Here is a 24215-nt window from a genome sequence, read left to right as displayed (position 1 = left end):
TGGGAGAGTGTTAGACAGATTTGAATTGGGGATAGTTAAAATCTATGTACTAATAAGCCAAATAATGTCTATGAACATTTATGGAATTAAAAATACATAAAATTTACATGAAAGTATAATGATTTTCAATAGAAAATTATGACACAAGTGCTGTAACAAATTCTTAAGTAACATACCCCTTCTCCATAAAACACCCACCAAAAGCATACATTATTCTAGACAAAACAACATTCTTTCCATGAGAAATTATAAACATTTAAAGAATTTATGACTTTCTAGACTCTGAATTATGTTAGATTGACTAGCATATCAAAAATTAATATTTTAACATTTAAGTATATTTCATTTATACATTTCCTTGGTGATATTTTTCTCACTAAAGTCAGTCAGATATATCAAATTTAAAAGGATAAATATTATGTTTGCTTTTATCCTGTTGCTCTGGTTAATTTGAAAAGGACACAGTAACCTAATTTATGATGTTCCTACTATTTGTCAGGCCCTTCACATGCATTATCTCTTGCTTAAAATACTGCTTTCACTATTTTAGAAGAAAATAAATTTCAGAGAATTTAAGTAACAGCCAAGGTGACACAGCTGTTAAGTGACAAAGCTAGTGATGAAACCATGTTTATCAGGCTCCATTGTGATTTTCCCCCATGCTACCCAGAGAGAAACAGACAAAAAACCATAAAAGGCTTTATAGCTCATCGGTCACACACACTGAGATGGAGCCCAAGCACTTACTATGGAATTAAGGGAGAACCCACATATACCCACAGCATTTTTATTGCCACCTTAACTAGTGTTACAAATTCCTAAAGAATAATAATCTTTGGGGTTTGAAAACAAGAAATTGAAATTCACAGGACTTTGTGGAATTGCTTTAATCATAACTGGGTATGTACTTTAATAAAACTTTGTATATGTAATATTCAAAATTATAATATATAATAGCCAGTGAATCATATTTCTCTGATAGAATTATATAAAAGTTTCAAAGGTTTTCTGTAAAAAATAAAAAAGAGGCATAACTACATGTACAGGGCACTTTTTTTATGAACAAATATATTGTGAAAAGATTATATATTTCAATGACATGACAAATATTTACCTGATATGGATTTTTAATATTTAAAAATGTTTTACAAAGGGAACATTAACACAAAACACTTGCCCATAATATTATTTTTTAAAACTGTATGAAAATACTACAGCTATCTAATATTTTAAGTCATTAAAGAATGAAATGATAAAGCACACTACACTGAGAGCTTTGACATTTGTTTTGTGACAAAAATTTCAGACACATTTTTTAAAAATTTTACACTGACATTGGTCTAATTACTCAGACAGAATAAAAACTAATGGTTAAGTTGGGTGTTTGTTAATATGTTGCTTCATATAATCTCATTTCCTCTTTGAACACAGTATTTTATAGGTTTGCCCTGAGTTTGGTTTTGCCATTGAAATAAATATTGCTTTTGCTAATCCAGGTTTTAAATTATTTTGAGATTTTATATTGATGTTTTTCATAACAACATTCATTAAAAGTATTTACAAACAGTGCCAGCAAATACTCAAACACTGGAGAACAACAGTGAACATTAATGAGTAGTATATTCAAACAACGTAAAATTTGGTTCTCCCAGCAAATTTAAAAATGCTGTATAGAATCAAATGTAGAAATTTCCAGTTAAACAGGATATTTTGCTTCCAAAACATTTTCTTCCTTCACACATCATTCATAGGATTTGTATAAAGTATACTATCCATAAAAGCATATTGATATTTCATTGGTAATCATAAGTCACTGTTAGCAGCAGACAGGGTCATGGACATATATGTGGCAACATTTCCAAGCAAGCAGAACTGATCACTTCACCAGAAGGCAACTTCTCTATGTGCTCTTGTCTTGTGCCTCATGAGGTCAACCTTAACCTTCCTCTCCATCTGTGGGCATTTCCTGATCTTGCTTTCGACTTGGCATCAGTGGATTACCTGGAACCAGTAACATCTCTACGTTTACTGCCTATCTCTAACTCTCAAAGGAGAATGATAACACCTTTTCTGGTTATTCTTATTCATTAAGTGATATGTGTGGGTGTGTAATGTAAGATTAAAAATATATATATTTGAGAAAAGCCGGGAAAAACTCCCTCATAAAAATATGGACGGCAGGCATACTATCTTTCACTTTGTGTCATAATGGGACTTGAGAAAAATCTCAACATGTGTTTTAGGCAAAATAGTTTCTGGTGCTTGATGTGACCTATGTGATATATGACATCTTAAGAAGCTTGTTAGATCCTCTCAGTGACCAGTAGTTCAACCCTGGAGGGGTGGGTCTTATCACCCAAAAGGAATGTTTTTACATAAACAGGCTCATTAAGTTGTTTTGGAATATACAGGTTTTAACAAGCATGTGCCAGAAGGCTACAAGCTATCTGTGTTCCTGGAGGCTGTTTATTAAGCCCCCACCCCCTTTTGAGTGCTGTGATTCACCATCTTGCTGTTTCTTGAGACCTTGCTTTTGTCTGTACGTCCTCTTCATAAACACTTTGTTTAATTCTGCAGTGTCAGCCTCTTTCTTTGGTTTCCCAGCCATGTTCTCCTCTGGAGGTTGGTTCCAGTACACCTCAAGAAATTTTACCAAAAGATGTTGCTTACATAAATCTTTAAAAATAAATCCATGTTTGTCTAAACTGTTTATCCATCTAAACTACTGAGAGAAAATAAGCTAAGTGTTAAAAAAAAATAAATCACAGTCCCTCCAAAAGGAGGAATTTCAAGGGAAAGTTGCACAAGCTTTCATTGGTATTAAAAAATACCAAGGATATATTACAGTAAAAGTATAGTTTGTACAAAACCTTTAGTTTTTTGCAAAACATTAAAACTGAACGCCTAAATGGTTGGTATGCTGTCTTCCCTAAAGATGTATCATCAGTTGAATTTTTCTTTTTGTTTAAGATAAAAATGCATTATTCTGTATCTTCGCATGGAGCAAAGAGATGAAATTGAGATGAAATAGTCAAGCAGGTAGTATATTTTAGGTCCTGGATGCTTAGTATGTTGATTGGATGACTGTGGTAAAGATGGCTGATGCTCATCAATATTTGTCCACCCTTTATTGCCACTCACCGGGATTACACACATCTGAACTTGAATATAGGTTGGACCATGAGTTTTTGCCACTGGAATATAAGAGAGGAAGTGATGTGTGTCCTCACTGGGATGATGCAGTTCAGAACATTTATGCCTTTTCTGTCTTTTCTTCTCCCTCACATTGCTCTCACTTCCTCTCCCTCTTGCCAATCAGACACATATTGTCCAGAAGATTCAGGAGTCCTGGAGGCCACTGGATGGAAGAAATCTACATCCCTGAATTAAGGACTAGGCAGAGTCTGTCCTATAACTATAACTATAACAACTATAACTATACCCTCCTAACCTCCACTGGACTACCACGTAAGTGAGAAACAAGACTTTCTGAGTTCTGGAGTTGATAGTTACCGTAGATTGTGTATAGCAGTCAGCATGTCCTGAAAGGTCCAGGGGTATCCAACCCTTTGGTGTCTCTGGGCCACACTGGAAGAAGAAGAGTTTTCTTGGGCCACACATTAAATATACTGTGACACATAATCATGAAAAATTCTCATGTTTTAAGTAAATTTATGATTTTTTGTTGGGCTACATTCATAGCCATCCTAGAATGCATGTGGCCTGTGGACCTCAGGTTGGACACCCCTGGCAGGAAATTTAATTTACATTATGATTATAAACTTTGAGGGTATATTTGACTAAACTTATTTTATAGTTGAGAGGTATATAGTGTTATTCCTATTGTTTTAGAGAGTTAAAATAGAGGGAGCTTTCTTAACATGACAAAAAATATTAACCAAAAACACTTGTATGATCATACTCAATGATGAAATATTAAGAGAATGTGTTCTATCATCACTTTAATTAATTATAATTCAAAATTTTAGCTAGCATAATTAACTAAGAAAAGGAAATGAAAAAGCATCAGGATTACAAAGTTTGTGGAAAAAACTACCATTATTCATATATAACCTGATTATACATACATGGGCGGGGAAAAGTAGGTAAAGACCTCTGTACCAAAGCGTGCTTCAGTATATCAAGTAGATGACAAGAATGTATAAATAATGAAGGGTGACAATTTGAACGCTTACATGCATTGTACCATTGTGACATTTTCTGAGTTGATAAAGCTACTGTAATAATTATAACTTGCATGTCTTTTTCCAAACAAACAACTGTAAACTTACTTCTGCCCATCCCTGTACATTTAACAATCCAAGAAGATTGACAAACTCTTAAAATTAACAATGAATGTGGCTAAGTTGCTAAATAGAAGGTCAATATAGCAAAAACAGTTGTATTTCTAGTGACCCAGACAGACATAACAGTTTCCGCAGCTTGACATCTTTCTGCCTCAAGGCCCTTGACCTCCTTCTCATCTCTACCCTCACAGAACCCAGATGGTCTGACCACAGAAGCCTCCCCATTTCCTTTCCTTAGAGCACTTGTTTTGGAAATTTTATCATTGTAAATTATTTCTTTGTCCGTTTGAGATGTAAATATTTTTTAAATTCTCTTGCCAGATTTGCAACTCAGGGCTTTCTCAAGGATGGCAAAGCCAACTCTTTGAAATCTGGTCACCAAGTAAAATATTGTCCTTATCTTCCAATCTCCACATAAAGGTAGGAGCCTAACTTTGGTGGGCCACCTTGCTCCAAGATATCAATATATTTCCTGCTATGATGATATGAGAAAGTTTACATTATCTTTAGGTAGGTCAAATAACGAAACAGATGGCCTATGATCCCTCCACCCCAGCTATCAAAAACTTCCCCATACAACTCAGTGGAGATGAAATTAGACTGAGTTCTGGCCTCTTTCTTGTATTGCAATAGCTTCACATAGTCTTCCTTACCTGCTTTATTTTTTGTCAGGTGCAAATTTTATTTGACATTATAAACTAGCCAAGAATAGAAAATGAAGTTTAAAAGCATTATTTAAAACAGTGTAAAAACATCAAATACTTAGGACTAAATTTTCAAAAGATATGCAGGACATTTATGCAAACATGAAAAGTAATTTCTGATTGAAGCTGTAAAAATTTGATAATGCACCATGTCCATGTACTGGAAGACTCAGTAGTCTAAAGATGTAAATTCTCAAGTTCATCTATAGGTTTGATGCAATCCCAATCAAAATCATAGCAAAACATTTTAAAAATATTGATGAGCCAACTTTCAAAAGGAAATCTAAAGGTCTTCAGTAGGTAATAATAATATACAGGTAGGATAGGTTCACCTTCTGTATGCATAGTATGGTTCAATAAAAAGTAAAAGGAATAAATATGAAGGACAACAATATATTATTTCAAAGATCATGGAAAAATATTTCTAGAGTTTGGATTACCTTCTATTGCAGTAGGCCAGAATTTAGAAGTCAGCAGTTTAAAGAATAAATTAAGAGAAAAATAGTAAGAAAAATAGCAGACCCTTATTTTATGGAATAGATATAAATAGACATATTCTATGGCAAATGCCATCTTCTCAACAATGAATTAATCAAAGCTGCATTAATTGCATTCCAATTGATCTTAAGTCAGTAATGATTTCTAGCAATACAAATTTTCACATGCTAATGTGTATTTAACGGTAACTAAATGAGGACTTCAAAGGATCTTGAGGAATGATCTTCCAAATACATCTATGTTATTGAAAATTTTCATTTTGTGAGCAAAGCAACTTCAGCTGCAACGTCTACTAAAAATAAGTCATTTAGTTTTGAAGAAATATAGCTTGATTACTTCCTTCTCCCACAATGAAGTTTCAAAATAAGTAAAATTCACATAAATATCTCCAGATTTTTAAAATAAAAAATCTACTGATGATCTTAATACAATGGTTAAGAAAGCAAATTAAACACATATATGAAAAACTATGTTTTTTAGTTCCACAACCAAATCCCTTCTTTCTACTAGCTACTTCTTTTCTTCTCTAGGTGATCATACAAAAGTGGAACATGTTTAGTTTTACCCCTGAATATAATGTTAGCTGTCTTTTTTTCATAATGCCTCTTCTCATGTTGAAGTTCTCTTTTTTTCTAGGTTTTTTTGGGGGGGCTAGTGTTTTTCCCTCTGTTTTATTTATGTGGTGCATTACATTGATGTTCTTATGTTGACCACCATTGCATTCATAATTTAGCATTCACTTAGTTGCTATAAGTCTTTAACTTTTCCAGAGTCCTGAAAAATTTGGTTGACAGTTCATTGTTGTGTTTTGATGTTTTTATGGGCTATCAGAGCTTGAAGCCTGCCCACTCCACCACTCTGCTGATGTCACTTCTTTATTTTCGCTCTGTCACATTTGTGTCCCAATTATTTAAATTATCTCTGTGCCCAATCTATCTTATTTTACACTTTATGATGCGCTCTTCAAGGTAGTAGATCAAAGTCATTTTTAGCCATTCCTGCCCAATGATTATTTTAAATATTTAAATTTAATAATTGTGATTCTGAGTAAAGCATTTTACTTCTTTTAGATTTCTCATTTGTAAAAGGTACATATTTATAGAATCTAACCATAAAATAAGGATTAAACAATTTGAGATAACAACAACAAAGTATTTTACTTAATATATTCAGCTAATAGCAATCTTAACAATAATATCTGTCACATGTAGACACTCGGTGTCTTAGTTCAGTGATTTTTCACTATTTTTGAACACATTTTAAATGTAACAGACCTAAGAACCTAACCAGACTTAATGAAAAGATATGAACATAACAAAAACATAATTCTACCAGAAATAAATTCACTGTAGTGATGATAACAGAATGAGGTTCCGATACTATGTAAAATATGTGAATATTCTGATAATGTTACCAGAACCACTTGGTTAGGTATCCTCCCAAAATATAAGTTTTCCTTCTCTCCCAAAAGAATTACTAATACTTTGAATGTGGAGAGTACCTTTCTTATTTCCCCCATACCAAGAATGGAAATCAGGCTGGCATATTGCTGGAGTATAAGTATTCATGCCTTGGAGTCACAGTATTTGACACAGTAGCCCTGTAGGAGGTGGATATGAACTATGTTTACCAGGATCACATTACTTATTTTAATGAAAATGTATCAATATCTCCTGAAAACTTAAAAATCTATGATAATTTGAAATATGAACATACAATCTTGCCTTAAATTAAGCTGGAATAATAGATGGAAACCCATGGGTTTTAAGTTGATAAAAGGACATATATTACACTTGATCTTAGACAAAAGGCTGAGAAGCAATGAAACCTATGGATTTTAATAGCACCCATTAAATAAAGTTTACCAGCTAAGAGCATTGCTCCTTAAAGAAAAAATAAAAATATAATACTAGTTTTTTTTTCTATAAAGTGAGGAACAGCAACTGGTAGAGGAAACAAAAATTCAGTCTAATATTCAGTGTCTGAAAAAAATGCATGCTCAAGTTTTCATTCTCTGCTTCACTCAAAATAATTTATTTGTAGAAAAAAGAAAAACAATCATACAAGAATTCAGAAACTTTTATAAAGGAGATTATTTACAAAGGGGAGATTTAAGAACAATATAAAATGAGATTTTGGGTTCAGTTTCTAATATTACTAAGAAAAGTAGAATTCCCATAAAGCAATACTAAGTAACTATAGCAACCTTGCAAGGTAATACAAGAGGGCTCATCTTTATGCAACACAGTTTTATAAAATCTATCATACTGAATGTGACAGTATGTGCCATCTTTTCTGGTCTGCTATGATATCCTAATACATAGATATTATTAACTATAACCAATTGCTCATTTGTTGTCAGTCAAGAAAGTTATGCCTTCAATATACATTTAGAATTTAAATGAGGTGCTTAAAACAGATAAGTTTCCTTATCATAAATTACCAAAAATTATGCCAACAAGTGATGCCAACTTTGCAAATATTCTTATTTTAAGCATAATTAAAACATCAACACCTATTTAAATGTTTATTTTCAATAACTACATATGATAGAATAAGGAAAACTAATCAAAGTGCTATAATAATCCTATAATGAAAACTTCCACAATAAAATCCCTTTTGGACCCAAAGCACACAAAACTTGGACACTATTGAGGGGAAATATGAAAATGAAGTTGTCCCAAGAGGCTTGAAGAACATACCAGCTGAAACCAGCCATAAGCATCCTGAATAATTCCCATGAAAGACTCAACTTGAAAGAAAATAGTTATTTTTACATTTAAATGTTTAATGATGATATTGGAAAATAGTCTATGTGAAGAACTCTTGGGAAAATTTATGTTTATCTTTTTGCCCAGAATGTGTCTGTAAAATGTGCATTGTAAATGTTTCTGTATATTGCTGAAATATATATGAAATACAAATTATACATATTATATATATGTACACACATACACAAACATATATTCTCCTTTGCCTACACAATTTAGTTCAGTTCAAAAAAACTAAAGTTATAAGAGCAATTTAGATAATTATCTCTTTTCAAGTAATTCTTTATAGGCAAAAATAAAACACCAAATAAAATATCTAACAGAATTCAACTGACAGACTAAGTATAAAAACTCTGCAATTTTGTTTTGAATAAATTTCTAATACTGGTTTTAACTAATACAGAGATTTTTATTTGATAATTTTATAGACTAATAAAATCATTTGAGTGCTTCCTTTTAAATAGTCTACTGGGGAGTATAACAAACATACATTGGTGACTTAATGTGAAACCATATGCAAATGTGTTTACCTAAACACATTTATGAATGGCTAGATAACTTGTACTAAAAATACAGGGGGAAGCATAGAGGAATGAGAAAAATAAAAACAAGGGAGGTGATAGGAAAATAAAGGTAGAAATTTATTTAAAATTCTCGGACATGCATTATCACATTTGTCTAATGGATTCTTTTGGAAGACTATAAGAGAATGGTTTGAAAAGCTCTGGAAAATTCTGATGCTGAAATGTTATGTTATTTTTTTCCATAATATCCTAGTTTCCATTTAAGTAAATTCTGCTAATTTTAAAAAGAAAACATTTTATTTTGGCACACAATTTTACAGGGAATAAATTAGACAAAAATCTCATGAGATTTGAGAGACAGAAAATTATAAACAAAAGAGAATTATGAATATTTGAAGGCCTAGGGGAAGTTACTTGCTGCCTGGAAGCAGATTAGTAAAGTCCATGTTCTGTGAACAGTTACCTGGGTTGGGTAGGAGCGTTTGTATGAAACAGACAATATATCCACCTAAGCAACAGCAAGTCCACTGAATAGTCATGAAACCTTTGCTCATATTCTGCCTGGCAAGTTTTAAATGGCCTGTGAGGGACAAGTTTTATTTCATTCATTTTTTTTTGGTCTCTAACAACAGCTACATTGTTCTTTGGAAAACCTAAGGTTTACAATATCCAAAGAAATACAATATGGTTAATACCTCCATCATCAATTCACAAATACATGTTCCTGTAACAGGTACATGATTTCCCTTGTGTATTTGTGTGTCTTTCCTCAAGAAAAAGAGTTAGTTGAACTCCAAAGAATTTTCAGAATATGCTAAAACTGTGATGAGGGCTATCATAGCAAATAGGGGTTTAAATGGAAACTTGTAATTTCATTACCACATTGGCAGTAATCACTTATAAGAATATATTGTTCTTGAAAAATTAATGAAATTACCTAAAAATAAATGCTACTAACTTCATTTTATTCAAGTCTATATTTTTAGCATAAAAAGAGATTTTATCAACTCTAATTTTGCTAGATTGTTCTCCATTACTAAATAAGAGTCTGGTGTCAGAAAAGAAAACTCTTGCATCTCCCCTGTAATTTATCCAGGAGAGTACTGCAGTCTACCTTTGTTTCCTTGGATTTTCAGAGTCTATATAAAAACTAAGTACTTAAACCTTTTAAGTGGAAATATCAGATTCATATATATAATAGGCTATTTAGTACTATTTTATTGAGAAAGCTAATAGAATTTGTAAATACTAAGAATAGTAAAAAGAGCTTTGAAGTATTCTCATGCCCTCAAAATGAATAACTGTTAGTAAAATTTACAGAGTATGGCAGAAGTTTGAAATACAAAAGCCTTGGGGCAAGGAGTAGTCTAGTTTCATTTTTTTGCATGTGCCTTTCAATTTTCCTAGCACCATCTATTGAAGAGGCTTTCTTTTCTCATAGAACTGTACATTTAAAACCTATATAATTTATTTACCCCATAACTCAATAAATTTAATAACCACTATCACCCAATACATTTATTTTTTAAAGAAAGCTTTGCAAAAATGTCTCAAACAGTTTTGATGGCTTGAATTTATTTAGCCTTTTAATACCTATCAGATAAACTGATCAAAATTTTTTCAGGGGTATGATGTTGAATTTCCATTTGGCATAGATTTTTTTCATAATATTCAACAACTGCCACATATTTAATTTTGCCATTGTGTTTCACTAATTTAATTCCCATTCATGTTGAGGGCGAAGAGTAGATCTCCTCACTGTTATGAAGGTGTTGACTTTGTTTACTTAGACTGTAGTTGTTCATGCCAAGCCTCTCACACTATATTGTAATATCGTTAACTCTTAATCTTTCCTTTCGGGAAAACAAAACCAAACAAAAGCATCCCTTTAAAAAATGTAGAACAAGACCCAGTAATATATAACCAATGTTTTTAAAAATTTCTATTAAGCCATTGAATATGCTATTGGTCAAGATCCTTATATTAAGAAATAATGTCTTCAAGGAGCTTCTCGCCACAGTGCTGACATAGGTAGATATGCTTTGCTTCTCCTCACAAATAAAAGAAGGACAATGACCAATCTAAAAACAAAAACAACCAGAACTGCCAGAAAACTGAACTGTATGGGAGTCTGATAACCAAGGAATTAAAGAGGAGACATTTATCCAGACTGGTCGGAGAGGCAGAGAAGGGCAGCTGGGGTAAAGAGGATGCGTGGTGGTGACTGGCGAACAGGGTGAAGTGATGGCTTATTGACCATGTGGTCTCACATTTGCATGAACCTGGAGGAACAACCAGGGAATGAGACAGACCACACAACCCAGGGTTCCAACATGGGAAACTAAAGCCTCAAAACCTCTAGCTATAAAATCCTGTGGGGTTGTAGTGGTGGGATAAATTCCTAGTCTCACAGGAGAGTCTATTGGAGGAACCCACAGCATCCTAGAATGTACACAAACCCACCTGCCTGGGGAATGAGCACCAAAAGGACCCAATTCACTTGTGGGGAGTGGGGGAAGTGACTGAAAGCCACCATTGTTTCCTCTCTGACCCCTCCCCCACGTACAATGTCACAACGCAGTGACCTGGCTTGCCGTGCCCTGGGAATAACTAAGGTTCACGCCATACAACATAACAGGTGTGCCAAGACAAAAAAATATTGCCCGAATGAAAGAAGAGATCAAAACTCCAGAAAAAGAACTAAGCAACAAGGAGATAGCCACTCTATCACATGCAGAGTTCAAAACACTGGTGATCAGGACGCTCACACAAATGATTGAATATGGATGCAAAATGAAGAAATGAAGGGTATATAAAGTGAATTAAAGCAAAATATATAGGGAACCAACAGTGAAGGGAAGAAAACTGGTACTCAAATCAATGATTTAGAACAGAAGAAATAACATTCTTCTGTTCTAAACAGATGAATGTTCTGAACAGAATGAAGAAACAAGGATTTAAAAAAAATGAGAAAAGGCTTAGAAACCTCTGGGACAACTTTGAACATTCCAAAATCCAAATCATAGAGGTCCCAGAAGGAGAAGAGGAAGAGCAAGAAATTGAAAATTTATTTGAACAAATAATGAAGGAAAATTTCTCCAAACTGGTGAAGGAAATAGACATGCAAGTCCATGAAGCTCAAAGAGTCCCAAAGAAGTTGGACCCAAGGAGGAACACACCAAGACACATCATAATTACATTACCCAAGACTAAAAGTAAGGAGTGAATCTGAAAAGCAGCAAGAGAAAAGGAGACAGTTACCTACAAAGGAGTTCCCATAAAACTATTGGCTGATTTCTCAAAAGAAATCTTACAGGCAAGAAGGGGCTGGAAAGAAGTATTTGAAGTCATGAAAGACAAGGACCTATATACAAGATTACTCTATCCAGCAAAACTACCATTTAGAATGGAAGGACAGATAAAGTGCATCCCAGATAAGGTCAAATTAAAGGAGTTCACCATCACTAAGGCCTTATTACATGAAATGTTAAAGGGACTTACCTAAGAAAAAAAAAGATCAAAACTATGAATAGTAAAGTGAAAACAAACTCACAACTATCAACTGAACCTAAAAAACAAACAAACAAACAAACAAACAAACTAAGCAAACAACTAGATCAAGAACAAAACCACAAAAATGGAGATCACATGAAGGGTTATCAGCAGGAAGTGGGGGCGGGGAGAATGGAGGAAAAGGTACAGGGAATAAGAAGCATAATTGGTAGGCACACAATAGACAGGGGGAGATCAAGAATAGTACAGGAAATGGAAAGCCACAGAACTTACATGTATGGACATGAACTAAGGGCATAGGGGGTTGCTGGAGGGAGGGGGTGGAGGGGGGTAAATGGGAGAAAAATGGGACAATTGTAATAACATAATTAATAAACTATGCTTAAAAAAGAATTAATGCTATGTATCCTCTCAATCCCTTAAGACAAGAATGGTAGCAGAGGTGGCTGGGAGGAAAGTGATAACTATCTTAAAATTTGTCAGAATGCAGGGTGTGTGATGCCTCCAATTTCTTTTTCTCAAGATTTCTTTGGCTAATCGGCCTCTTTTGTTCTATATACGTTTTTGGAGTATTTGTTCTAGTTCTGAGAAAAATGCCACTGGTATTTTGACAAGAATTGTATCAAACTTGTAGATTGCTTTGGGTAGTATGGACATTTCAATGATATTAATTCTTCCAATCCATGAGAATGGTATACCCTTCCATTTACTTGTGTCTTCTTCGGTTTCTTTCATCAATGTCCTATAGCTTACAGAACTCAGGTTTTTTGCCTTCTTGTTTAAATTTATTCCTAGCTGTTTTACTCTTTTAGATACAATTATAAATGTGGTTGTTTTCTTAATTTCTTTTTCTGCTATTTCATTAATTGTGTATAAATGTAACAGACAGATCAAGATTAATTTTGTAGTTTCCTGGTGGAATATTTATGGTTTTCTGTATATAATATCATGCCATCTGCAAATAGTGACAACTTTACTTCTTCCCTTCTAATTTATATACCTTTTCTGTTTCTTGACTGATGGCTGTGGCTAAGAGTCTATAATAATCAAAACAGTTTGGTACTGGAACAAAAATAGATGTATACATCGATAAAATAGAATAGAGAGCCCCCAAATAAACCCACAGTTATATGGTCAATTAATCTATAGTAAAGGAGACAAAAATGGTGAAAATACTACCTCTTCAATAAATAGCATTGGGAAAACTGGATAGATACATATAAACAATAAAACTAGAACACTTTCTTACAACATATACAAGAAATAAATTCAAAATAGATGAAAAACTTGAATATAAGATCTGAAACCATAAAATTCCCAGAAGAAGACATAAGCAGTAAACTCTTGAACACTGGCCTTGTTATATTTTGGATATGTCTCCTCAGCTGAAGACAACAAAAATAAAAGCAAATGGGACTACATCAAACTAAAAAGCTTTTGTACAACAAAGGAAACAACGAACAAGGCAAAAAAGCAATGTCCTGAATGGGAGAAGATATTTGTAAATAATATATCTAATACAGGGTTAATATCCAAACAATATGAAGAACTCATACAACTCAACATCAAAAAGACAATCCAATTTTAAAATGTGCAGAAGAGCTGAATAAGCATTTCTTCAAAGAAAAAAGACAGCTGTCCAACAGACATATAAAAAGATGCTCAATACCACTAAGCACCAGGGGAATGGAAATCAAAATAGCTATTATCAAAAAGATGACAAATTGCAAGTGTTGACAAGGATGTGAAGGGACCCCATGTACATTGTTGATGGAATTGTTAAGTACAGTAACTATGGAATACAGTATGGGGATTTCTCAAAAAATAAAAAATAAAAACAGAACTAGCATATGACACAGAAATTGCACTTCTTGGCACTTATTGAAAAAACAATAATTTGAAAAGACATATGCACTGTTATGTTCAATCAAGCATTATTTACAATAGCCAGGCTATGGAAGCAACCTTGCTGTCCATCGATAGATGAATGGATAAAGAATACAAGGTACATATACACAATGGAATAGTATTCATCCATAAAAATAATGAAACCTTACCATTTGTGACAAAGATGGACCTAGAGTATTATGTTAAGCAAAATAAACTGGACAAAAAATACCCCAAATACTGTATAATTTCATCTATATGTGTAATGTAAAAAAAAACAAACAAAATAAGACAGAAACAAACTCATAGATATAGGGAACAAACTGATGGTTGCCAGAGGGGAAAGGTAGGGGGTTTGGCATCAAGGGGGAAGAGAATAAGAAATACAAATGTCCAGTTATGAAATGAGTCCTTGGGATGTAATGTGCAGGGTACAGAATATACTCAATAACATCATAAGTACACACAGTGACAAATGGTTACTGGAGTTACTGTGGTGATTGTTTTGTAAGGTATATAAATGTTGACGCTGCATGTTGCACATCTGAGAACAATATTATACTGTCTGTCAACTATAATTGCAAATAAATTTTAAACAAACCCCAAACTTATCAGAATAAAGCCAGAAAAGCCCTACAAATAGTATCTTATACTCATCTTGATTTGTCTACTCCATGCAAAGTCAACTTTGTATTGATTCAACTTTATATTGAATTGTAGAACTTCCAGAAAAAAAAATGGCATGACTATTAACCCAAAATATTTTTAAACTTTAAAAATTGTACAAAGAGCCCTGGCTGGTGTAGCTCAGTGGATTGAGTGGGGGCTGTGAACCAAGGCATCGCAGGTTCGATTCCCAGTCAGGGCACATGCCTGGGTTGCAGGCCACGGCCCCCAGCAACCGCACATTGATGTTTCTCTCTCTCTCTCTCTCTCTTTCTCCCTCCCTTCTCTCTCTAAAAATAAATAAATAAAATCTTTAAAAAATTGTACAAAGAACAATATGGGGAATGGTCAAGACACAAAGTATACAGATTATAAGGAAAGGAAGTCATATGGTTAGGTCAAAGGTGGCTGAATTTTAGTTTTATTCTGATTTAATTTTGTCAGAGATCACATGCCACATTCAGTATTGAGAGGAAAGAATTTGCCAGGGGTCTGATGGCATTATAAATTGTTTAAATGACAGGTGAGGCTCATGTGGGAGGGACAAGAATAGAAGAAAAAGCAAAGGAAAATGGAGGGCTGTAAAATGAACCAAGTAATTGGGAGAGTTAAAACAGACTAGATATTTTTTCCTTCTTTCCTTTCTCCCCTCATTTCCTCCTTTTCTCCTTCTCTACCAGCTGTTCTTCCCCCTCCCTCCTCTCTTTTTGCAGAAAAACTTTAAGCACAATAATTGTAATAGATATTAGCCTCAGGAAAAAGTCTAATGTTCCTTGCATTTATATGTAATTTTGCTTTGACAACAGCAGATTCCTAATTGCCCTAACAATGTTGTTTTAATAATCACAAAACATCAGAACAATGATACAGGTACTCTGTTAATTCTGTGGCTTAAGTCTTGTTGAATTTTTATAGCATAATTAGCACAAATCACTACTTACGTAGTATCTCTGATTAAGAAACAGTTTCTCTTTACCTGATGGATTTGATAAATACCTTTTGTAAGAATTTGCTTCCCTGTTTTTTATAGTTGTCACAACATGGAAAAGCATCCTTGTTTGGAAATACCAGATTATAACATATCTAATTGGTATTCTCCTTTACAAATCAGACTCCTATAACCTAAAAGTAAAGTCTAATCTTAGCACAACATCTAAGATTTTCATTATATTCAGTCACAACTTGATCATTTTTCACCCTTTCCCTAAAAAGGATCACTCTGGCTATGTGGAAACTGATAAAGAATTTTAATGCCATGAACCACAAGACTCCTGTACTACTCTTTAATGTATTTCAAATTCCGAAAAGATTTCAAATGAACTCATATGAGATGTATCTTCTTTCATGAAGTTTTCTGAACTGGCCCCTAGGATGCCAGTGTCCTCTGAGCTCTTCCGAACACCCAGAGCGCTGTGTTCCTGTGGATTCGTACACTCACTTGCATGTGATTATGTTTTGTTATTTAAAGATAGTAACTATTTTCTCTTTTCTCCATGCTACCTATCACCAACTCTTACATATATAGTAAATGTTCAATAAACATCCCTTAAATTCAGGCAAATTAAAATTATCTTCCATCACAATGAATGAAAAACAATTCTGGTAGTAGCTTCCTTCCCAATTTAAATTTAAATTTTGAACCTCAGATTCAAAATAATGGAACATGGTAATGCAACTTGTACATTTTTTCAGATATAAAGAATTTGCCACTTAAATATAAAATAAGATGGGTTGCATCATTGATTTATGTTTTAATATTACATCATAAGCAATTTTTAAAATATAAATATTATAAAACTTTTATAAGTACTTATAAATTAAAAAATTCATAAACAGAACACTTGAATGTAGTATATAATATACATTTTAGGAAAATATGGCATTTAGGATAGCATCAGGTTAGTCCTATTGAACATTTAAGTCTTTTCTATCAGCTCTTTTCCAATAATTAATAAAAAGGCATTTTTTCTAAACATATTATCTTTCAAATAAATCCAATTCATCAACATTAAAATCTTTATAATGCTGCATGCTAATAACACCTTAGTATTCATGTGCTCATCTTAAGTCTTTAAGATTTCACATTAATATAGAAATTGTTTATATTTAACTCAAACACAAATGTATGTACTGGGCAGAGTTCTAAACTACTAAATATAAAGCTTCCTTATCTTACGGGTCATCTAATTTTAAAGATCACTTTTGTTTAGAGAGGTGTGCAGGCTAGCAATATCATACTATTACACACTGAATCCATGACACATATGGTGAAATGAGTGAATCTCTGGCCTTAAAAACAACTGTATCACCATACTTTGCAGAACTTGGAAAGGACATTATCTTTACCCTTTAGGAACTAAGCATTGAATAAATGTATCAGAACTTTTGGTTCTTCCTAAAATAGCATCTATGGAGAAAAATATTTTTTTTCAATTTACATTTAATATTAAACCAAAAAAAAACAAACAGAATCCTGCACCGAAAATTTCATTTTATTATCACCTTACCAGCTCATAATGGCTCAATTCTGAAATCAGATGTCTAAATACCACTGCAGTAGTGAACAGCATGGTATCTGATTTCTGTTCCATTGTTATGTACAAAATACAAACTGCTAATAATTAGATTTTTCTTCATTATGATTATGGTTCTTAAATTATATTTCAATATAAGGAATATAAGAACAGATTTATAAAGCTTCAATGAAATATTGCAAAATTTACATTTTTAATCCCAGTTTAGCAAAAACATAGCATATATTTATTTATATATGTCCATATTTTACTCATTAGAGACTTAGATTTCTTGTTGTAGGAAAAAAAAGATATTCTATAGTTTCCTTGAGGTCAAAATTCCCAGCCAGGGAGACAGTGTATCAGTAACTATTGATTTTTTTAAGGGAAAATATTAGTGATTTATTGAAAGATCTATACTTCTAGCATTCAATAGCAAATGAAGAAGGAGGCCAAGTGAACCCCGATATGATGATGTGGAAAAGAGAGTATCTCCTACATTGCTGCTTCAGAAGTGGAATAAATAGAAAAGTGGCAAGTTGAAATCAATACTAATTTTAGCCTTATTGATGGGATGCTACACGATGACCAGACTGACCACGAAGGACAAGACAGCAAGTCAGTTGCAAAGCCCCTATCTGCCTGCCCTCCCCCCACTTCCTAGTGGACATACATGGAATTGTCTGTGTTTATTCCTGTATATGTAAAAAATGGTTGTGCAATCTATCAGAAGACTGTGAGATTCCCCTTGACCTAACTGAGAATTATTGGAAAGACACCCAAATGCTTAAAAGAAGAGAAGGAGATTTCTATATATAAATTAATTGGTCATTGTTTGCAGCAATGATTGGTTAACACAGATTGCTGCTTTCATGAAATTACATGCCAAGGTTTAAGAGACATCCTTTCTCTCTAATATATGTTGCTAAATTGAATACTTTGGGGGGAGAAAAAATCCACGTTTCCATATGGTGGTACAACTTCTCCTGAACTGAGAATGTAGCATAAGCCCAGATCTGAGTAAACTCTTGCTCTCTTGAGGGTGGTGGTAGGCAGAGACCACTCAACGTGTTTATGTGTTTCCTCATGCATTCGCCATTTATCCAGTCATTCAACCCATGAATATTTTTTGAGTGCCAACTATAAAGGACATACTCTATTATAGGGGCTGGGAATACAAGAGCATACAATCTAGAAAAAAATCTCTGCCATTACAGAGCATGAAATTTTGTTAAGTTAAACAAAGGAATCACTATTTTATATAATACCACATAGGAATAACTATTTTTTTAAGGCAGAAAATAAGATAGTGATAAGAGCTGCTGTTTCCAATTGGACAGAGAAGTGGCAGTTGGACCAGGATTACAATGAAGCATGGGCTCTTGTATTGCCAGCATCTGAAATGCAGAAAGTACAGCAGGTGAAGAACCCTGACACAGAAGATGACATTGAGTAAGCACATTTCACTAGATAAAGCCTTGAAAATGGAAATATAATATCAAAAAATAATTTTAAAAGAATAATTATTGATAGAAGTTGTATTGTTTCTTATAACTAGCTGTTTTTCTTCAGCTATTAGGAATCAAAAGATCAACATGTCTCTCCTAAGAATGGATAAATTTCAGGTTCTTTACTTTGGGTATCACACTTTATCAATCCTTCACAATTTAGAACCTTTATCCCCACTCAAAAAATAATATTCATTGATGCAGAATTAATTTGGTGACTTTGCAAAGGCAACAATGCTTATAGTGATTAAAAGCAAGAGTCACCTAGTCAGTCTGACCTTCACATAGAGACTCACTTGACAGGTGAATGGTTTGAGCTTTCAGAATTAACTTGACATGGACTTAACCATTGAGAAGAATCTACAAACTAAAAAATCTATTGAGTCTACATCTATTGATATACATTGCAAACTACATGGTCATTCTGTATTTAAGCACACTTGACATGTCGTACACAGACACATTTACTCATTAATATATATGTATAAAAGCTTATTACATGTTGGAACACATGACAGTGTGTCAGCTGCCATATGCCACTCAGTGTTCCTTTCAATAACATACTATTCAGCTGCAAGGAGTACAGTTATGTGACAACTGATAACAATGAGCATTTTCAGGATCTGCTGAGGCCATGCTTTCCTGGACAGCCCGTAGCCAATAGCTAGCATTGGGCGGGCCAGGAGAAGGTATGGGGACCTGGCAATTGCTACCCAACCTGGAAATCCTCTAATGAGCAATCTTGCTCCAGAGCAATCCACAGAGGTAGCTGAGACACATTCGGATCTGTATTATAGAGGTCTATCCCATGCCCCACCCACCTCTCATTCTGCTTCCTTTCTCTTCTCTTTCAACAGTTGTTACCTCTCAACAGATTATTGTAGCCCTGACTATATCTGAGCCTCTGTTCTCTGAAGGACCCAGGTGACCCACATGTGTTTATAGATGTACATGTTAATACCTGTTAATTTAAAGTAGATTAATGCATTGTTGAAACTCTTTCCGTTTACTGATAGTTTGACTAAAGCCAAAAAAGACACAAACATTTAATAGTTAAATCTATTCAGCTTAGTATTCTGAATACTACTAAGGGCTTTCCCACAATAAACATTTGACATTTGCATAGAATTCTTTATGAGAACTGTAATATAAAAGGCAGCCTCACTAGAATATTTTTAAATAGGGTTTGATATAGAATTTGGTTTAGTTGTCTCATTTAAATTGTTTAATAATTAAAAGACCAGAAGATGCTTCTTAGAAGCTCTTCTCATATCTAAAATGCCTCGTGTTGTATAAATAAAATGTTAGTGTAAAACAAATCTTTACTATGGGATTCTAATTTTTATTGAATTGATAGCATCATCTTTGATTGTTTTAGGAAAATATGGTAATTACAATGACATAAATAAAAATCAGGGTATACATTCACAAATATGGAGTGATTTTTGGTAAACAAAATGTCTTCATTAATAAATGCATCCTTCAGGATTTCCCAAGCCCTTCATTTATTAAAGTCTTGACTTATTCTCAGAGTTTTAACAAAATTGGTGAGACTGTCAGTAATTGTTCATTATTTTCAGCAAAGAGAATTTAAGTCAATTGGAAGAAAGTTGAAGATTTGACCCTGATTACTCATGCAGAACTTCCTTTCTACATGCCTCCCATAGAAGCAGAAACATTTAATAAATATTTTCTGTATGTATACAAACAGTTGGAATAAAATGGACAGCACGTCACTGTGTAAATTTATTTTACAATGTTCAGGCCCAGTGAACACGAGAAATATTTACCACCAATGCCTACAAAGATCAATGTAAAAATTACTGCTAATAAAATGGCGGGCTCCCTATGTGGTTATACAATATATAGAAATTACCTCAGCAAGAAAAATAAACTTACCAAGATATATTTTATATTACTCAATCTACTAGAAAAACATATCATTTGAGAGATGCTGTTTTACATTTTAAATTAATTGAAAGAAAATTTGGCAAGAGACATTTAGTTTAAAAACATAAATTATGTCGATGTAGTTCCAAATAGCAACCTAATACTTTTCTGACTAGGAAACAAAAGTGTCCTGGCCTTCCCCCAAGATTATATTCTTCCTGAAAATATGAAATGATACTGATATTATACCTCCATGTTACTCCCCATCCCCCTCATATCAAATGTAGTTACTACTGCTTTTGCAGCAAGTAACATGAAATACTAGTAAATAGAATATTTTCACTTTGAATAGGGTTCCCACCACAAACAACTCACCACAAAAGTAAGTAAGACATGATTCAATCACTTTTCCCTTCACCAAGTTTAATGGAAGCTTCTGTACACCCAATACCATTTAAGAGTAGTTTATGATGCTGAAATAAAGCACACATTTGTGCTAAATGGCCAGAAACAACGAGACATTTTGTAGATGTTCACTAAAAAACTGAATAAAAAGGTAAATTAAAAGGGCAGAAATGATAACATTTTCTCATTAATCTTTACTCTAGTTGAGTAACAAATGCTTCCACAATACTGGATTGCTTTTCCCTTCAAAGAAAATGGCACCAAGTCATCATATCATTGCAGACAAGTTGCTTCACCACTCGTCTATTTTCTCTTCCCTAAAATAAGTTTTATTAGAGGCAGTCTAGTTAACTGTGTATCAGGGTCAGACTCTACTCTAAAAGGAATGAGTCAGGGTGGCTTAAGACAAATAAGTGATTTGTTAAGAAGTTTCATCTAAAGAATTTCAAACTCAAAACCCTTGTGAAATGTCATTGGTTTGCAACACTCCAAAGCTCCCAAAGTTGAGATTTTTAGACCTAGTTATCTCAAAAGTCTCTCAGGCTCCTGTCAACTCTAAGATGCAATCTAGGAAATCACTGATATTGTGATCTAATAAAATATGAAACACAAGATCATAGAGGAGATTAAAACAGTAAACTATTTCTTATTCTATATAGAGTCCTGTTATAGACCTGGATAGTAATGTCCCTAAGTCACCCAAATGTTGTTTAACATGTTGGAACAGCAAGGAGTCCATTTCTTCTGAGAAGAAAAATTAGTTGATGGGGCAAGAAGACCAAAATTATTCCTCCTCATATCCTAAACATATTTAATGGGAACCTACTATATGCAAGACACTTGTTATTGACTAAATGATTTTGGCCCTTACAATTCATATGTTGAAATGCTAACCCCCAAGATAATATTAGGAAGTGGGGATTTGGGGAGGCAATTAAGTTATGAGGATGCAACCCGCATAAAAGATATTAGCAGCCTTATCAGAGACAAAAGAATTTGTTCTCTCTCTCTCTGTCTAAGAATAAATGGAGAAGATGGCCATCTACAGACCAAGGAGAGAACTCTCCCCACACACCAAATCTGTCAGAACCTTGATCTTGGACTTCCTCATCTGCAGAACTGTGAGAAACAGGTTTGTTGATTAAGTTGGCCAGTCTATAATAGTTGTTACAGCTGTGCCAACTAAGAAAACACTATTCTAAATATTTGGGATAAATCAAGTAACAACACTAACAAAGATAACTTCTCTTGAGGGGATTGTATTCTGCAGACATAGATAGACAAAAACCACTGCACCAGTAAAATGAGTAATTCATTTAGGTATTAGAAAATAATATGCATTATGGATGAAAAAGAGGGAAAGCATATAAGGGTAGAAAGAATTGGGAGAGCAGAAGGCAAGAGGTGGGAGTTTGCAGTATTTTATAGAACAGCTCAGGATACACCTCAGTGAGGTAAAATCTGAGCAGACTTCAAAGACCTGAGTGAGTCAAAGCAAGCCTAGTGAAAGAGGCACTGTAGTGAAGGCCCTTCGACGGATGTGTCAGGAGCCTGAGGAACAGCAAGGAGTTCAGTGTGACAGAGGGAGAGAGTGGGGGGTCTGAGAGGTCACGTGGAAACAAATAATATCGTGCCAGGTACCTACAGTATGACCATTGATTTCGGGTTTAAAATAAATGGAGAGAAATTGTAGTGTTTTGATAAGAGAAATAACATAAAACATCTTTTCTGTTTTTAAATGAAATAGAGTAAATGATTAAGAGCAACAACTTTGTTGTCAAGTAGTTCTACTGCTTATCAGCTGGTGTAATGGGAATAGGAATGTACTAGACAAAGAAGCACGAATAATGTTTTGGAAGTAACGAAAATGCTCTCTATCTTGATGATGGTGTGGTTTCACAAGTATGCCCAACTGTCAAAATTCATCTGACTGTACTTTTGAAATGTGTGTTTTTATTATAAATTGCTCCTTCATAAAATCAATGCCAGCAAAAACAGAAACAACAGCAGTAACAATCAATTACAATGAATTGGATCATCAGGCAAGAATATACCTTTTCACCAATTTTTACTAGAAAATTATTGGACAAGTTTAGTTCAGATTTGAAAGGTCACACAATTTCCAAATATTACTTGACTTGTTCTAGGTCTAGTAATTTACCAAGCTTAAAGATAAAGTTCTCTATTAAGTTGACTAGTTTGGGTCTCATCCAGTCAGTGTTTCAGTAGCTTTATGTCATTCTATGTCTCTTTGAAGGATCTTTTCACTTTAAACTTATCTTCTTTACTTTTTCTATGCCAGTTCATTTCCTCTTAGAACTGGCCCTTACATAGATTTATAGCATTTTCTGTTGTTTTCAATGCAATTCACAAATATTTTTGTTAGAGTTTTATTTTTTAAATACAAGCAATTTTACAGCTTCTATCTGGAACGCTTTTCAAATAATGTGTTCTAATTTTAAGGTCAGATATTTCAAAAGACTTTCTTCAAGTGATTCTCTACTATAGTTGGTTTCCAAAATGATAACACATTTTATGAAATACCAAATAAACCAGATGCATATGTTCCTAGGTTGTGAGAAAAGAAATGGAAAGAGATATTGTGTCCTTCCTATGATTCAATTTTGGTATAATGCTCTATGGGATTATCACTGAATTACTTTAAAACCCAAACTCCTACTTATTAAAAATTTTAATTTTCTTATCAAATGAATTGCTTAATATAAAGAACATATATACTAGGTATTCTCCAGAAAGTAATGCTTTGAAAGTATATTTAAATAGACCTATAATATATTTTGTATTATTGATGGAGAATATTAAGAGTACAATTGAGTTTAAAGAATAAACTAGTTTACTTTTACAAGGAAAAAAATCTCTCTGAAAGCATCCTCTGCAGCATGTTGAATGCTCAAGGAATCATAACAGATTTCAAATAAAGTACCAATTTTGGAAAGCAAATTCCAGACTCTTGTAGACAGACTGAAAGTTATTTCCAAATATAGATGACTTAAAGATATATCTGTCAA

The 24215-nt window shown here is 33.5% G+C and overlaps 1 protein-coding gene and 1 pseudogene across 14 annotated transcripts in view; both read right to left on the bottom strand.

The window, feature by feature from the left end:
• Window positions 1-24215, bottom strand: part of NRXN1 (neurexin 1) — a 1079628-nt gene that overhangs the window by 922491 nt on the left and 132922 nt on the right. The window lies entirely within an intron of this gene.
• LOC123812331 lies at window positions 7235-7332 on the bottom strand (annotated as a pseudogene).

Source organism: Phyllostomus hastatus, unplaced genomic scaffold, assembly GCF_019186645.2.
Source record: "Phyllostomus hastatus isolate PE091 unplaced genomic scaffold, TTU_PhHast_1.1 phas_scaffold_78, whole genome shotgun sequence".
Classification (NCBI taxonomy): domain Eukaryota; kingdom Metazoa; phylum Chordata; class Mammalia; order Chiroptera; family Phyllostomidae; genus Phyllostomus; species Phyllostomus hastatus.
Note: the sequence above shows the minus strand (reverse complement) of the source record. Positions and strands in the feature narration are given on the sequence as shown.